The sequence below is a fragment of the Ochotona princeps genome, chromosome 9 (assembly GCF_030435755.1).
Source record: "Ochotona princeps isolate mOchPri1 chromosome 9, mOchPri1.hap1, whole genome shotgun sequence".
Taxonomy (NCBI): Eukaryota; Metazoa; Chordata; class Mammalia; order Lagomorpha; family Ochotonidae; genus Ochotona; species Ochotona princeps.
In genome coordinates, this window is record NC_080840.1 from 44213717 (window position 1) to 44219737 (window position 6021).

Consider the following 6021-nt stretch of genomic DNA (forward strand, 5'->3'; position numbering starts at 1 on the left):
AAAATAATTGGATCAACATGTTTTTCTTCAGTTTCTAAGCGGACATCTTTTGGAATAAAGAAAAAAATCTGTAGATTTAAAGCAATAATTATGATTATTTATCAGAAAAAAAGTGAAGTATGTACACTATTTTTTGTGTACTTCCTCAACTTTTTTATAGTAATGTGGTTTTTAGATTAACAAATGGACTCTATTTTCTACTTAGAGATCTGGTACATAACTATAAGTGCTCCAGTTTTGACTAATCTTTTATATTTTCTGTCATTTCTTGAATCTTTTGAACTCAGGGTCTTCTGCCTGTTTTCTTGGTTTTTTTTTTTTTTTTTTTTTTTTTTTTTTGTAATCTGTTTCTGATTTGTTGCATCCTGTTCTCTGGGTTTTGCTGTAAAAACCTTTAAAAACCTGTAGAAACCTTTAGGTTGCTGAGTGATTATTTTTTAGAGTCTCCACTGTTTCCTCAAAAGGTCTTGTTTGGTTCTTGAAGGACTTTAGTCATTTTTTAAAAATCTTTTATCACTTAAAAGAAATCATGTTGAATTTCACCGAAACTTTTTCAATGAATTCATCTTTTTGGCGGTGATACGTGTTGTATGAAATGACTCTCCTTTGGTAACCGGTCTCCTTGTGTGATTCATAATGTTACATGGTGACCTGCTGTTTTTGTAGAGATTATAAATGCTAACTAATTAATGTTTCTTGCTTGGGAAGGCTTCACTCCAGAAAAGTGGTATTCAACTATAGTTTTGTGCTGGTTGACTGATGAGTGAGGTCCTGGTACCAGTGCTCCTGGAACAGGGTTCATATTCATGTGTTGAATTGTGGGTTGCATGTCAGGAAGATATTGTAACTGTAGAACTCTCCTTGTATTGCCAGAGCCTGGGGATGAGGATGATCTCCATTCTCGTCTCATGTTGAAGAGGAATTACTATGTAGACAGGCACAGAGAGCAAAGCAAAATTTATTGAAAGTGAGAATCTTTTGGCTGCGCAGTCAGGTCAGAGATTTCAAGGGAGGAGTTGCCAGAGAAGCTACTAGTGTTTACTTTTTAGACATCAAGTGACTGTTTCTAAGTGGTCCTTTTATGAAAATCAAGCCTAAATGTAACCAATTGGGAGGAGCAGAATGACAGCTAATCAGAAGGCAGGGATTACAATCTTGTCTAGCTTTCATAAAAATTAGGTGTACATATCTGACCTAATTGCCTTCTGACTGACCTAACTGTCCATTGGCCAGTTCTGATTTGTTGCATCTAACACCTCATACCCCTACCTTTTTTTTTTTTTTTTTACTTGGTGGAGGTTTACGGGTGCCTTCATTCAACTTCAAGACCTGCATACAGAACATTACTGCTGTTTCTAAGACTCTGTGTGTGTGTGTGTTTGCAGGAGCCCCTTTTTGGTTTAGAATCTCCGCATTTTCCCTTAAATCCAAATCCTCTTTAATGTTTAAACTTTTTTTCATACATTTTGTTTTGTAAAGGTTTATTTAGTTGTTTAAATGGCAGAGTCAAAAGAGAGAGAGGAGAAAGAGAAAGAGAGAGAGATCTGTACATGGATTCACTTCTGCCATGACTGTAATGAGTACATTAGGTTGAAACCAGGAGCCAGAAATTCTTGCTTGGTCTCCCACATGGTGCAAAGGTTCAAGTGCTCAGGTCATCTTTTGTTTATTTCCAGAAGAATTATTAGGGAGGTAGATCAGAACTGGAGCAGTTGGGACTTGAACCGAGGTTATATATGGGATGCCAGGAACTTTAGGTTGTAGGTTAACCTGCTGTGGAACAATTTTGATCCACTGTTTTCATTCTTAAAATCTGCCCACTGGGAATTTCTCTGTAGCTTTTTATCTATCTATCTATCTATCTATCTATCTATCTATCTATCTACCTATCTATCTATCTACCTATCTGCCTATCTATCTATTTATATTGGAAAGGCAGATCAGATTTAAGGAGAGAAGGAGATAAAGAGAAAGATCTTCTATCCATTCCCCAAATAGCTTCATTGGCCAGAGCTAAAGCCAGGAGTCTGCTGCTTCTTCTGGGTCTCCCATGCTTTTGCAGAGTTCCAAGGTTTTGGGCCATGCTGTACTGCTTTTCTAGGCCTCAAGCAAAGAGATGGATGGGAAGTAGAACAGCTGGAACATGAACCAGCACCCATACGAGATCCTGGCACTTATGAGGTGAAGATTTAGCCGTTGAGCCATCGTGCCGAGATCGATTTCTCTATGTCTTCAGCTTGGTCATAAGTTGAGCATACTTTTTATATTTACTTTATCCATTATTCTATATATATATTTTAAGCAGGAACAGGGCCTCTTTAGAATAGACCTACCACATTGCCAAAAATCCACCCTTTTTGAAGTTTCCTTCTGATTAAAGTGTCATTTTACAATTTAGTCTATGGATTAATTAATTTGGTTTTGAGTGTTCTAAATGAACTGCCTAGTTGTTTTCCAAAGAGTGGGAAATGAATCTTTCTACATGAAGTATTTTTTTTAAAGATTTATTTTTTATTACAAAGTCAGATATACAGAGAGGAAGAGAGACAGAGAGGAAGATCTTCCATCCGATGATTCACTCCCAAAGTGACTGCAGCGGCCGGTACTGTGCCGATCTGAAATTGGGAACCAGGAACCTCTTCCAGGTCTCCCAAGCGGGTGCAGGGTCCCAAGGCTTTGGGCCATCCTCGACTGCTTTCCCAGGGCACAAGCAGGGAGCTGGTTGGGAAGTAGAGCTGCCGGGATTAGAACCGGCAGCCTATATGGGATCCCCGTGTGTTCAAGACGAGGACTTTAGCTGCTAGGCCATGGCGCCGGGCTCCATGAAGCACTTTTAAAAAAAATTTCCCATAGTTGCATTCCTACCATCTGAGTATTTTTTTTCTACAAGTTTCAATTTCCATTGCCACTTATACATCTTGTACATTTTATACCTTTGTCCCCCTTGTGGAAACATTCTCACAAATGATCAGGAATTTCCTTATTGCATAGTGTTTCCTTTTCTCAAATGATTAGTGTGAAATATCCCAATTACCTCTGCATTTTCTTCATTATGAGCTTGGAAAATTTCACAGGAGAGAAAATCAGTTGTTATTGGAGCACCACCTGTATATCTGGCCCTATTTTCAGCTGAGTGATATGTAGAAGTTGCCAAATAAGACTGGCTCACAAGGGTCTCTTTACCTAAGGAAGAGGATAGAGGTTTGTTTTAAGTTGAGGCGCCAGCCATTTATTCATTTGTTTGAGAAGCAGTGAGAAAGAGACAAAGAGGCCTACTGTCTGCTTTTAGATTCACTCACTAAATGCCCATACACGGCTGGAGCTGCACTCAGCAAAAGTTGGGAACCAGGAACTCGATCAAGGTCTGCCACATGGGAGGCAGGGACCTGACTGAGCCATCCCTGCTGCCTGCTGTGCGCGTTAGCTGGAAGCTGGTTGTGAGCAGAGTTAGGATGTGAAGCCAGGCACTCCATCCTGTTGGGGGTCCCAACAGGAGGTTTATCAAACAGGTACTTTGAGAAAAGAAACTTACGAGGAAGAAATATATAAAGATCAACACATAACAAGTGCAGCAACATGATAAGTAGTAATTAACTGTGGAGGGAATCCAGGGATCAGACAAAGCTCTCCAGAAGTCTGAGTCAGACCCTGGTGACCACGAAGGATTTCAAATGACAAGAAAGGGATGGAAGTGTTCTGATGGGGCAGCAGCTTCCTCAAAATAACAACGTTCAGAAGAGGGACCCACGTGTTTCCCACTGCAACCACAGAGCAAACAGTATGCAAAAAAAAAAAAAAAAACACTTCTGCAAACAAAATGCCTCAGTAATTCTCCTGAGGGGACATACAAGGAGTTGTTTCACAGGTGATGGTGAATTGGCAGCTACATGTTTTTCGTAAAGTAAGAATCAACACATATAACTCCACAATCGAAGAATGTAATGAAGGCCATACCAGGAATCAAGGAAAATGAACGGAATGCATTTCTACAAAAGAATGCAGGTAGACATATATCTAATTGTAAGATATTGTGCCTTGATGAGGCTCAGTGCTAACATGGCTAGGGGAGGTTTTGCACGTCATCTCAGGGAATGGCTGATTCCTGTTTCAATTCACAGTAATAGGATGTCAAATCTAAGTATTTTACCTGTGAATTTTACCTTTTTGCATTTCTCAGCTGTATCTACCTTTCTCAATAAAACTTGTGTTGTAAATCATTAGTCAATCATACATAAGAGACTGATTGCTTATAATCACCTGAGATTGTTAATGTCCTTTTTATCACTGTTATTGCTACCTCTCATAAGTAATGATGTTCTAGTCTTTATTGTACTTTGATTAGCACTACATGGGTCACACGATAGCGTCTATTTCTACATGAAGATTCTTGACACTCTTTTTCATCACCCTAGCATCACGTTGATATCTTTGTTACATGTTTGTTAACTTTATGTGGATGAAAGTTCACTACTTATTTTTTAAAGATTTATTTTATTTTTATTGGAAAGTCAGCTACAGAGAGGAAGAGAGACAGAGAGGAAGATTTTCCATCCGACGATTCACTCTCCAAGTGGCCGCAACAGCCGGAGCTGAGTCAATCCTAAGCCAGGAGCTCGGAGCATCTTCCAGGTCTCCCAAGCGGGTGCAGGGTCCCAAAACTTTGGGCTGTCCTTGACTGCTTTCCCAGGCCACAAGCAGGGAGCTGGATGGGAAGCAGGGCCACCGGGATTAGAACCGGCACCCATATGTGATCCCGGGCATGCAAGGCAAGGACTTTAGCCACAAAACTACTGTGCTGGGCCTGAAAATTCACTATTTTTCTCCCTGTTGTGGGCTGTGCACATTGGCTCTGCATTTAAGGGGATACATAATGGAAATATAATGGAAACTGATATGTTCACAAGGGGAGACGGAGTGAAGTATGTCTCTGTACGTATAGTACAAGGATAGGCTCCCAGCGAGATGGCTGACAATGGCCTGACTATCAGATATTGGACTCTGGCATTGTCCATGCCTACATTGTTGGGAGACATCTCAGTGGCAGTATGAGGACTGGTGTAAGTTCATGAAAGACATACATTGTAAACTGGAGGGGAAGTCATTGGGGAGGGGAGGGAAGTTGGGGAGAGGGAAGGGAAACCCCAGGGCCTATTAAATTGTTTCATAAAACAAAATAATAATAAAAACAAATAAAAAAGAAAAAGAAAAAAGAATCAACAGGCAAACACCATTTAATGATATTCACTCAGAAATATCTACAATTACAACATTTCATTTTCTCCTTCTGTAGTTTTCAGTAGGATGAAGTGGAGTTTTCCCTTAAAAAGGGAAAACCACTTTTATTTTCCAGGATACATTTTGTTATTTGCTTGGGAAACAAAGCATGAAATCCATGCAGGTGGCTGAAACGCAAGGAGTGTCACAACAGTCCCCAGCAGAGGTCCCTTCTGGCATCTGTCCTCTGCTGAGTCTCTTGTTCTGGAACAATTCCTCTTTGAGCAGTCCTTGGAAATTAATATTTCTGTCAAATAAACTTAGCTATATTTGACTCCTGAAGCTGCACATTTACTGTTCCCAGCACGGCCTGCAGAACAAGGGACCAGGGTGCTCACTGTGCAGGGTTATCCTCATGGCATTCCGAGTATTCCCTCTGCTACCACCACTCCTACCTCTTATCCACACTGTAGTCAATAGGAGATCCTCATTCTGCCTTGGACTCTGAGTGAGTCTCTTCTTTTAAGGGCAGGAACAAACTGCTGGCAAACTATTGCACATGTGTTCATCATCATTGACATTTGCATTATTACAAATAAAAGATGAATTCTTCCTACACATGTGTGGTAAGAATGGTCAGAAAAATCTGTTTTGAGTTAAGCTTTCTCTCTTTGATATGTGTTTCAAGTTGCTAACCAAAATCTGCTTTAATTTTGTTAGTAGAAAGCTGAGCTGACACCAAGCAAACAAGGTCTGTTGTTTGAATGGAGTTCTGTACTTGATATCATCAATATTCAGGCATCTGGA